Source organism: Eulemur rufifrons, chromosome 6, assembly GCF_041146395.1.
Source record: "Eulemur rufifrons isolate Redbay chromosome 6, OSU_ERuf_1, whole genome shotgun sequence".
Classification (NCBI taxonomy): Eukaryota; Metazoa; Chordata; class Mammalia; order Primates; family Lemuridae; genus Eulemur; species Eulemur rufifrons.
Window position 1 is genome coordinate 46,027,101 of NC_090988.1, and position 13,433 is coordinate 46,040,533.

The following is a 13,433-nucleotide window of genomic DNA, read 5'->3' on the forward strand; positions in this document are numbered from 1 at the left end:
GTCACTATTATCTGGGAGGACTTAGAATAGTAAAAATTGGGAAACTATAATTGTGTAACAAAGTGGCATTGGTTAAATACACTAAGGGCTATTGATATGAGATAAAATGTTGGGTAAAAAAAATAGATTATGACTTCTTCTCCAAGTAACGGTAGAATGGGTAATTTAGACCAATCTTACAATTGAAGGCTCCTAGAATATATAGATAAAATATAAAATAAATGTGCTTAAGGATATTAGAGATGTAATAAGACAGTGCAAATTAATAACCAGACACTGCAGAGGACTGATACCTAGAGGATTGAGCCTGTTATTTGGAACCACTTCCCCCGGGAGAGTTTGCTTTCCAGAAAGCTGCAGAGAGCTGGACAAGCCAATTTTTTTTTTTTTTTTTGTGGTCTTGCGGGTTACATCTCCTTATTTCTGGGCAGTAACTACAGAGCAGTGGTAGGGAAACCAAGGTTGGCTTTGGAAAACAGCAACTAAAATCACAGCTCTCTTACACACAAGAGCTTCTTTTCGTTTCCTCATCTTCAAAATCAGAATATCAGTGTTGGAACTTTTAAAATAATTCAATGTATGTGAAAATTCATGATCTGGTGCCTGATACATTAAAATAATTCACTTTTTTCCTTTTTCAATTTAAATTATTACAAAGTAACATAGAAAAATGTAATTAATCAACTCAAAACTGTAAGGATTCAGTAAAAGTCATTAGAATAATTTACCCACATGACTTCCAGTTTAAAGATTATGCATTCACATAGAAATGATAAATACTTGGGGTGACGAATATCCTAAATATACTGACTTGATAATTATACATTCCATGCATATAACAAAATATCACATGTAAGCCATAAATATGAACAAATATGTATCAAAATAAAAATTTTAAAAAGACTATGCATTTGTTAACATTGCACTTCATAAATTAAGGATTCATGTTATAATTTATATAAACATTGTAAAGATATGAAGGGTAAATGAAATAAAATTAGTAATCCAACTAACTAAATAAAAAGATATAAATGGGATAGGACAAATATAAATCACAAATATAAAACACTATAATTGTAGACTCACATATATCAATAATTTCAATATAAATTGGTTAAGCATTCCTATTAAAAGATGGATATTTTTAGACTCAATTATAAAATATAGTTAACATATTCAATTTTTGTAGCCTTATAAGAAACACAAAGTGACAAAAAGTTTAGAAGTAAAATGATGGAAAAGTATGTCCTATACAATCACTAAATGAAAGAGTGTCTTTGTACTATGTTAATATCAAAGAAGACTTAAAAATTATAAGAGATAACTAGGGATGATTTATAATGAGAAAAGCTTCAATTTGTCATGATGATATAACAATTCTAAATTTGTATGTAGCCAATGAAATAATCCTAGGATATATAAAGTAAAATTCAACAAAACCAAAAGAAAAAAAAATAAATCCATAATCATATGGGGAGATTTTCAGATTCTTCTCTTTGCTTTTTTCTTCTCTCTGTAATTGACAGAGCAGATAGACAAAATCATTAAAGATAGAGACTATTTGAACACATTAATGAACATGACCTAGTTGACATATATAGCACATTGAAGAATGTATGTGTATTTTTAAAGTACCCAGAGAACTTTACCTAAATTGACTTTGTATTGTGTTATAAAAAATTTTTAAACATATTTCCAAAGGTTGAAATTATACAGAGCTTGTTTTCTGTCCACAGTAAAAAAAATCTAGAAGTCAATAACAGAAAGATATCTAGAAAATAACTATATGTTATGGAAATCAAGTCATATTTTTCTAAGTAACCCATGGTCAAAGTAGAATTCACCATGTAAAGAAGAAAATATTTTGAACTGAATGATAATAAAAATATGACATATCAAACCTTGTAAACTATAGGTAAAGCCATGAATTGAGAGAAATTAATAGCTTTAAATGCACATAACAGAAAAAAGACTGAACATTAATGATCTTAATATCCATTTTCAGAAGACAAAAAAATAAATACCATTCTTAATAAAAATTTGTACACATGGTCATCAAAATACCTGACTTGGAGTGTTCATAACAGTTCTTATAATAGCTAAAACCTGAAAGTAAGTAGTGTCCATCAACAGTAGAATAACAAAATAAACTGTAGCATATTTTACTAATGATATACAGCAATGGGAATAAATAAACTATTGCTATACACAACAACATAGACGAATTTCATATACTCAATGTGAGTAAAAGATGCTAGACACAAAAGAATTTATGCTATATAATTTTATTTATATCAATTCCAAATACACATGAAAGTCATCTATGCTTTTAGAAATCTACTGGAGATGAGCAGTTATGTGACTGCATGAACTCTGGTAAATGCATTCAATAATTCAATACAAGTCTTTCTAAAAATAATTATAGATGCAAATAATGCTATGATTAGAGAGAAAGTTATAGCTTAAACTATCTATTACACAAAATGAAAGAAATTTCAATAAAATAGATATTTATTTCAAAAAGTAGAAAAATGATAACAAATTAAACCCCAAAATTAGAGTGTGGTAAATTGTAAAGTTATGAGCAAAAAGTAAAGAAAAAGAGAAAACAAACATATGAGAGAGGATTAATAAATCCAAAATTGGTCCTTTAAAAAGACTAATAAAATTTATAAACTACTGGCAATACTGATAAGAATGAAAGAAGATATACAAACAATATCAGGAATGAAAGGAGTGTATCATTTCCATTTCTGTTGACAATAAATTCGAAATTTCTATGCCAATAAATTCATATAAAATGGAGAAATTTCTAAAAAAAATACAACATCAAATTTGACACAAGAGGAAATAGAAAATATGAATAGTCCTAGAATTACTGAAATCAGTGAATCTATACTTTAAAAAACCATCCAGAAGAGAAGCTACCACACCCAGATGGCTTCACCCATGAAATATGTCAAATATTTAAGAAATGAATAACACCCATGTTGAACTTTTTTTTCACAAAAGACAGAAAAAGATGGAAGCTACTGCATCTCAGCATAACCTTGACATGAAAGTATATAGGACTATCAACAGAAAGAAAACATAGGGTCTCAAACCCTAAATAAATATTAACGAACGCAATTATGCAATATATAAAAAAGACAATACATCACAATTAAATTCAACTTATTTTAGAAATGCAGGCTTATTTTTATGTTCTTAAATCTATTTGTCCATCATATCAACAGGCTAAAGAAAAAAATCATTTGAATATATCAATCAATATAGAAAAAGCATTTGACAAAATGTAGCACCTATTCAAAATAAAAGTGTTCAGTAACTGGGAATAAAGAGGAACTTCTTTGACCAGATAACAGTAATCTACTTACAGCTAACATCATACTTAAGTATGGTGAAGACTGAATGCTTTCTCTTTAAGATCAAGAACAAGGCAAAGATGTTGCTTTCACTATATATATACACATATATTTAACACAGCATTGGAAGGTCTAACCACTGCAATAAGGCCAGAAAAGGAACACATACAAATAGAAAAGGAAGAAATAAGACTACCTATTTTCAGACACAATACTTGTGTATGCACAAAACCTGAAGGAATCTGCCAAAAAAAAAAAAAAAAATCCTGTAGCTAGTAAGTGAATTCAGTAAGGTTGTAGGATACAAGACCAATACACAAAAATCAATTGCATTTCTACATACTGACAACAAATAAGTAGAGATCAAAATTTAAAAAATACTATTGCAATTGGCCCCTCCAAAATAAAATGCTTTGCTATAACTCTAATAAAACATGAACAAAACCTGTATGATGAAAATTGTGAAGCACTAATAAATCAAAGAAGACCTACATCATGGATTGGAAGTCAATTTTTCTTGAATTGATATTTAGGTTTAACACACCTCCTACTAGAATTGCAGTGATTTTTTTGTAGATGTAGAAAGCTTATTTTAAAATTTATATGTAAATGGAAAGGTCCTGGAATAGCCCAAAAAATTTTGGAAAAAAAAAAAAAAGAATAAAGTGGGAGGAATTATTCTTCCCAGTAGTAAGACTTACCTATATAGCTGCAGTAATCGAAATAGTGTGCTACTGTCACAAAAATAAATGGATTGATCAGTGGAACACGATAGAAAACTCATGCTAGTTTTGGTGCCAACCCTGTTCCATTTAGGCAGAATTCAAAAGATGATCGTAGTGTGGACAAAGGACACTGATGTTTACTAACACAAAAGTGCTTTTGATGAGTAAGATTGTTCACAAAAGTATGTGTGTTCCAATTGTATTAGGATTGAATTATATTCTCTATACATTTATAGAACAGCTGTCATTTTATTTAGAATTTATTTGTTTACTTATTTATCACCATGTTCTGAAAATATTTAATTTTTCAGTAGCCTCATGTGTAAAGTGGAGATAATAATATTACCAATTTCTTGAAGACATTGTGAGTATTAAATGAGTCAATAATAGGTATGAAGCTCTTATATAGTACTAGAATACAATAGGGGCTCAAAAACTTGTTACCATTATTGTTATTATTATCTGTACAATGAACATAATGCCTGCCTCATATGGTTGTTTTCAAGATTCAAATAAAGCAATTTAAATGAGACAACTAGCAGATGTTCTTTTCACTTCTGATCACGTTGGAGAAGGGAAGGACTTATCAAGCAAGTTTTCCTGAAGGAAGTAGTCATCAAGCTGGGTCACGACAAATTGAAAGAGTTCCAGTAATCACAAGGAATGTATGACTTATAAGTAGAGGAATCATTTATACCTTCATTTTACAAATATTTATTGAGAATCTACCATGTTCCAGGATAGTGTAGTGGTTAAGTAAACGGGATACGGAACTAAGACTTCTGTGTTTGAATTTTGAATCCTTACCACTCACAAGCTGTGTGAACTAGAGCAGTTTACTTAAGCTCTTAGGGCTTCATAAATTAACGTTAGATTTCATAAGTTAAGGATGTTTGTTATAATTTCTATGTCAACCACTAAAGGAATTGAAACTTGCAAAATAGTAGTTTTCTCATCTGTAAAAGGTAGGGGGTGGGGGATAAAGAAACCTATGTCATAAAGTTGCTGTGAAGATTAAATTGGTTCACACATTAAAGCATTTTAGATCAGAGCCTGGCACAGTGGGAGTGTTCAAGAAATGTAAATTGTGGTTATTATTTGGATTACTATTCTGGGTCTCAAGGATATAATGATAAAAATATATATGTAGGGAGACAGAGACATGGATATGTGATATAAAAATGTAATAAGGTATCCTTAAATATGAGTAAGGCATTCAGTGAGGAGATTATAGTGGGTACTGACAGTAAAACATATCTATTAGAAGTGTTAGTGGTGTCAGAGAATTGTTGCAGGGGGAGCACTAGAGGAGGAAGGCTGGAAGATGAGGAGGTGTTTATCAGAGTTTAGAGATGGTGCTGTTTTTGGTGTGAAGTCAAATGAATGACCATGAGGAAGGGTGGCTAGGGTGGAGAGGAGGAAGGGATCTTTGAAGAACAGGTTGAGGTAATGAGAGCCCAAAGAACTGGATAGCTTTTACACAAGGATATTAAAGACATTTAATAGAAAAGAAGTATTTACTGAATATATAAATAAAAAATCAAGCAAAAGCAAAAAAGCTGAGTAGTTGAGGATCTATGAGTAATCCAGTTTGTGTTTGCTTAGAGGTTTGATGCGAAATCAGTTTGAAGTGTTAAGTTTAGGCATCCCTTAGAATGGAAGCTTCATGAGGGCTGGCATATTTCTCAGGTTTTATTCACTGATAGGGTCCGTGTGTCCAGAATAATGCCTGCCATGTGGCAAGTTTTCCATAAATATTTATTGAATGGATGAACAGGTATCATGAAGGACCTTGACCTCAAGAAGAGTGAGAACCGGATTCTGTAGGCAGTGGTCAGCCCAGAGCAGTTTCTGACCAAGGGACTGGAATAGCCCTAGTAGTGCCTCAGGAGGATTCATTCTGCAGTGGCAGGAGAGAGACACAAATAAGAAAGAGGAAGACCAGGGCTTTAGATGAGGGCAAAGACAGTAGGGAACAGAAGGGAGGGAAATGTCAGAGAGAGGCAGGTGAAACACAGTTCCAGAGACATTAAATTGTGGCCAGTACCCATAGAAAATTTGAAGAGATTACCTAAATGCAAATATTTCTTTTAACATTTGACATTCACAAGTCCTTTTCTTCCAGCCTGCTTCTTCCATCAATATCTTCTACAGTTGATTATATACAGGACAGAAAACAGAATGCATCAGCCTGACATTTTTCTGAATCTAGGCTCTTGTCCTAGGATGAATGTTGCCTTTTGTTATTAAAACACCCCTGCTTACACCTCCTATTAGTAAAATAACTTCCTCCTCCCCCAGCCCATTGGGGGTTTACTTTGTCCTTCATAGCACAATCTGTAAATTAGCAGAGACCCCATAATTTATCTTTGTTGTGCTGTGCTCATTTTATTTATAATCCAGAGGCAATTAAAATCGCTTTTGTACAACACGGTCCTGATGACAGATGTGTGGCTGCCACTCCAACACATGATGGCTGACATAAATCATTTGACGATCAAAGTGTCTGCTGACTTGCTAGTCTCTAGTTACAGCAGATGCCACCCCAGACAGAGTGACAGGGACATTCTTCACAGGAGCCTCATTTAAGTTAACTGCTTTACTTTGCTTCAGTTCTGAAATCTTGACAGCTTGGCTTTGTGACAGCTGGGAAATTCTTCTTGTGGCTTTCATAAGCCACCAAGGGTCAGTCCATCCCCTATCCCCACCTCTGTAGGTTTTCAGTTGCTTTCTAGCAGGACACACAAGAGCTTCACAATCTGGACCCAATCTATCATTCTGGCCTTGATGCCAGCCTTGCAACTCCTATCTCTCCCATTATACCACCCTCCCCCCAGTCCACCAAATCTTACAATCTATACTCAGCACTCTCTTTGCAGTTCTCTGAACATGACGACCTCTTTCTCGACTATGTCCTTGAGTATGAGGTTTCATAACCTTAAAATGATCTTCTTCCTACATTCTACACCTAGTATAATCCTATTCTTGATGACTCAGCTTAGTCATTCTTGCCTCTGTGAAGCATATACAACCCACTTTCCATACAACCAGTTTCTCCTCTGCTTCCAAAACAGTGTCTTAATAATTTATTTTTTATCAGGTTCATTGAGTTGATTAAATCATATTCATCAGTTCATGGAGTTATAATTATCATTGGTCTATGCAAGAGACCTCTCCTTTATTTCATTTTAGTATTCCATTCTCTACCTTGACTCTTTACTTCTAATATCTACCTAACATGAACAGTTCACTGTCATGAATTTAATTTATATTCTTAGCTATGTATAAATTTGTTAAAATTATATAGTGCCATTTTGTTTTTCTGTATGTTTAAATTTACATATGTATGCTAAAATATATTTTTCTACTTTTTTACTGTACGATTAGGTTTTAATATCTATCTATATTGTTCTAATGCAGTACACTTAATTCATTGATTCTGAAAGAAATATGGAGATAGATAAAACATTAGTATTTCCCTGATTACTAGTGAGTTTTAGCATGGCTTTATATACCTATAGCCATTTAGTTTTCTCCTCCTGTGAATTATTTATATCTTTGTCATTTGCCTTGTTTGCCTACTTACTCTATCAGATTGTAAATTGGTGCATATTAAAATCTCCAACTACAATTTTATTTGATCTTTACCTATTTGTCAGTTATTTCTTCATCTAGATTGAAACAATAGTGTTACATTTGTGTGAAATGTATGATCTTTAACGCTTAATTTATTGCTCATTTTACCAGTATGTAGCATCTCTTTTTTTTTTTACAGTTCTGATATTTTCCATCTTAAGTTACATTTTGACTTATATAAAACTGCTAACCATGACTTGTGTTTGGATTATCCTTATTTTATGTATTTTTCTGTTTCTTTTGTAACTTTGTATATTATTTTAAAATTATTTCATACTGTTAATATATTTCTGGATCTTGCTTTATTTTTAGCTAGTCAGAGTCTCTGTTTTTTGATGTAAGTTTAACTAATTTATATTACTATAATTGATATTAAATTTAACAACTTTTTGTAAAATAGTTTAAATTCTATAGAATTTTTAGTTGTAATTATGTGATATTCTCAGTTATAATTTAAAAAGTCTTTTCCCTTTATTATTTGTTATTTTTCCTTCTGGTACTAATAATTAAAAAAAAAAAATCTATCTATCTGTTATTCCTGATGTCCTCTGGGAGAGTTCCTCATCCTGATATTCAAGCTCACTATTCTTTATATGTATGTACTCTGTGAATTCAATCAATCTATTTACATTTTAATTTTAACTCTTATAGTTTTCTTGATGCCCATTGCTCTTGTTCCTACTCATTGTCCCTAGTATCCTCCTTATTTATTTGGGAATATTTATGTTTATTTTGAATTATTATTCTGATTAGTTCATTAGGACTGTTTCAAATAACGTAGGTTGTTCCATTTGTTTTTTCTTTTATAATGTTTGTATTTTGTATATCTTTCATGATCTTTTTTTGCAGGTGAATATTCCTCTGGAGATATCAGCTAGTTTGGTAGGTAATATGTATTTGCAAAGAAGAATGAAACCTTGGGGCACACAATCCCCCTTCCTCATTATCCAGCTACTCTGTCTACCCAGGCATTGTTCATAGATTTTAGGTTAGTATCTGGTATCCATCAACTTCCTTATCTATTCTGTAGTATATCTAGTTTAGGATTCAGGAAAGGAAATCAGCAGCCCATGTTATTTCACCAAGTTATGAACTAATCAGAAGTAGAATACCTCCATGTACAAAGGTCTTTTCATTATGTGTCCTGAAGGCTGGAGACTATATCTTATTCCTATTGAGTGCCTATATATGAATATGTGGTAATCATTTAATATACACTTGCCTATAATGAAGAAATAAAAGCGCCACCTTTAAAAAAATTTCCAGTCCTTAGGGATCACAAAAATAAACTTGACTTTTTAACAATCAACAAAACCTTGATTAATTAATTGTTATTTGTCAGAAAGGAGGATTTGATTAATGCCTGTTATTTTTTCAAAACTTGTTATTAAAAAATCCTTCTAAAATAAATTAATTATTGTGTTTGTTTGGCTTGGTGAAATTGGCATAACTGACTTTAAGTTAATCAAATATTTTCAAGGGTTCATGAAGGGAGTTATGAAGACATTTCTGGTTAATTGTAGCTATCCTAGAAATGAAAATTCAAGTAAAAATTTGTCTTGGACTCTTCAGGCCTATTTGCTTTAATTGTGTGTAGTTCTATCTTCATGACTACTGTTGCCTTTCTCTCTGCTGGTTTCCTCTGTCTATAGCTGTGTTTCTTAGCTGGCGGCAATTTTTTTCCCCTTCCCCCAGGGGACATTTGGCAATGTCTGGAGACTGAGTGGAGGCCAGGGATCCTACTAAACATCTTAGGATGCACAGAACAGCCCCTCACAACAGAGAATTGTCTGGTCCACAATGTTAATAAACTACTATTAAGAAGTTGACTGCAGGGATCCCGATTCCCTAGCTTATTTATACTTCTGATCTCTCCAAGTGGTGTTGACTGTGGCACTGGAAACAGGGAAATGAAATTCAAGTGTCCATTGTTATCCAATCTATTTGCAATCTGAATTTGGCCACTAGAAATTCAAGATTCTAGGGATATCTACAATCCACCCTACCTTACTCTCTCTCTCTTTTTCTTTCTCTCACACATACCCACATTTTCTCTTTCTCTCTTTCATACACACCCACATTCTCTCTCTCTCTTTCTCTCTCTCTCACACACACACACAGCTGACAGTTGGTGTTGCTAGGGTACCAACTTGGGTGGGTTGGACATCAGAATCAGGTCTCTGTATGCTGATTCCTCAGCTTTGACCTAGTTTTTTCTAGGATGTGGTTTATTTTCTATATCCTAGCTTTTCTTTCTCCTGAACACTAGATAACTTTCCTAAGATGCTCCCCTATTTGGATGCCACCCAGGTTCTGGCATGTTCTAGTTTACTTTCTCAATGTCTCTGCTAAAACATTTCTGTGTAAATACCAAATATCACCTTTTCAGAAGATCTTTCCTGACGGTGCAAGTTAAAGTAACATGCCCATCTGTCACTTTTATTTCCTTCACCTGTTTTATTTTTCTTCATAGCAATTATCATTACCTACCACATAGTTGCGTATTTTATAGTTTTCTTCTTCCTCAACCTCCATAATATTAAGCAAGAATTTGTTTTGTTTACTACTGTATTCCAGGGCCTAGAGAACTTAGTGGGTGCTTGATGTCAGATATTAGGCCCTGGAGTATACGTGAAGGTTACTATGTCATGGTTTCTGTTTGCTGTTTGGAGGAGGAGATGGATAATTATAAGGTGACAGGATAAGGCTGTACAGATGAGTGTTCAGATGGTATCACTGTCCTGCCTAGGAGAGCTGGGGAGGGGTCACAGAGAAGGCAACACTTGCATGGGATTCACTGAAGAGCAGGAAGGGGAAAGAGCATTTCAGCTACTTTTTAGCATGTGAAAAGTCTGACATTTTTAAAAGAATTATGCTTTAGGAATGAAGGAAATAGTCCTGCAAATGTATGTCTGGTCCACATGGCAAAGAATAATACACACCATATGAGGAAGGTGGGAATTCATCCTGTGGGAAACTGGAGCCCTAAAATAGTTTGAGCAGCTCTGTGTTTGAAAATAATAATGCTAATGGCACTGTGGAAGTTGCACTGGATGATCAGAAGGTAGTGATGATAGACCATCATGAAGGAATTTAAAAATTAAGTCAGAGACTAATCTATTGCCTCCCTCTGAGACCATCTATTTTCTGTGACCTTCCTTTTTTCTCCCTAGATGATATAGTTTAAAGCCCAATTTCTTATAAAAACTGCTTTTCAGTTTCTCAAAATTATAGCCAGCAACCCTGTGGTCAAGCATCTGATCAATCATTTGACACATTTCCTATCCATCTCATGCATTGTCATTGGAATAGATCTAGCCTTGATTCACTTCAGGGAAATTCTCTCAGAGTTTGTACTAGAAAGCCATATCTCACAGTCAATGCCATTTAGGGCTCAGTCTTAACCATCTATCAAGAGGTTCTCAATTAATTTTACTGAGGCTAAAAGTCATTTATGATTACAGTCCTGTTATCTGAATATGTCTTCCTTATCTTTTACTGCCCCATGCTTCATTCTTGGCTCAGCTACCATGGGCACCATTATTTTATTGGTAAGCCTTGGTCCTGTAGCTTCAAGCTCAAATTGATTAACTACTGCTCTTCTTTAACAGATAAAGCACATGACTAGCTTTTAGATTTCTCAGATAGAACTTATATACTTGCATTTATTTTCTCTAATGTCTGTGGAATAGCTCCTTCAGTGCAGCTTGGAGTGATCAGACTTTCAATGTCACAAAATCTGATACATGATTGTTCTCTTTTATGCTTAATAATCAACAGGTCTAGACATGCTTACAGAATTGAGAATGGCCTGTATCAATTACAATGGTTATTTGTAGGCCATAGTGACAAGGAGGAGGAATATATAGCTATTACATTTCTATAATTCATATTCTTATTAATGAGCACAGATTTGAAACTTAGCTCATCCAGAAAATTATAGAATGAGCTTTGCATGGTTTTGAGTCTAAGTTTTTTCAATTTTAAAATGGCAACATAATGTCTATTTCATTAGGTTCTTTTGAAAATTGAATGGGACAATACATACAAAGCACCTAATATATTTTATGAGTCATAATATATAATCAATAAATGCCCACTTCATTTCAACAAACATGTATTCTGGACTTTTATGCATCATCGTCATATGCTAATTGTTGGTGATATAAAGATAAGTAATATATAGACCCCTATTTCAAGGAGATTGTAGCTTAGTAGGGAAGACACACAGGTAAACAGACAAGTAACCTTCTCTGTGGCAGGTACAAAATGGAGCACCACATAGAGTGGGGACCGAACAGAATTAATTGGTAGTTTCACCTGGGGAAGAAGTCTTCAGTGTATGGTAAGAGATCTGAACTTTAAATAGTATACAGGAAAATACTAGAAGGGCCTGGGGGAATGAATGGGGTTGGTGGACTGGACAGGCACTTGGAAGGAAAATCCAGGCTACGGGAATGGCATTTGTAGCATGTACCCACCTCTCTTTTTCCTTCCATTTTTTTTCTCCCACTTCATAATAAAACTCTCTTACTAAAATCTAAAGCTCTGTCATGCTCTTTTTCAAGTGTTGAAGAGTAAGAATAAATTCGAAGATGAAAGATATTTTCATCAATGCTATCCAAAGTAGAAAGGAGAATGAGTCCTTTCTTCATTAATTCAAAACATTAATCATAGCTACTGATATAATGTTAAAGAATTTTTAAAGCGTTATTTCACTTATATTGTTTCATTTAATTGACCCCATATTCTTGTGTGGTAAGGATTATTAATCTCATTTTACTAAAAATGAGGAAAATGAAGTTATATGCCTGCCCAGGTCTCACAGGAGGTGAACAGCAAGACTGGGACTTCACAAGTCTCGTGGAGACTGAATCCAGTGCTCCGTCCTGTAGCGCCACGTCTTCCTCTGTAAACAAAGGGATTAAAAACCAGCTGGTATTTGACCAAAAAAAAAAAAAAAAAAAAAAAATTTGTGGCATAAAGCTAATCAAGTTTTCTTTGAAAGTTGGAAGGCTGATTAAGAAAAAGCCTGCTTAGATTAAAACTAGAGAAATTGGCTTAGAAACAAGGAATATAAATAGTATAAATAGGGTTACCATATAATTTATTAATATCACCCAAACAAGAACATTTTGAGAATGAAGAGCTGGGACTACAAGAGGTAACAAGGACTATTTTGGGCCCACTGGGACAATATGGTCACCATAAGTATAGACTATTCACTAACTTATCTGTTCATTTAACAAACAGTTATCGATTACCTACTCTGTGCAAGGCTCAGAGCATAGGGATAGAGATAACAATGAACAACAGGAGAAATGTACTTACCAACAAAGAATAATAGCTACAATTATTGAATATGTATATATTCCAGGTACTCAGTTAGAAATTGAACAGGTACTATCTCATTTTATGTTAAATAATTCCATAAAATCTTAAATATTTAACATTACTATTATCACATTATTATTATATAAATATTACTATTAATATATTAATATTATTATTCCCATTTTACAGATAATATAACTGAGATCAAATCACCTAATCAATCTGGTTAAATGGGGGAGCTGACCTTCAAAATCACATCATATCCCCACTGAAAGTGTGAGGATAATTTGGCTGCTTGAAGCCACAACTCTAAAATAACATAGCCTCAGGAATCATACTCTTGGGTTCCCTCCTCCAACATGAATCTTCAGAA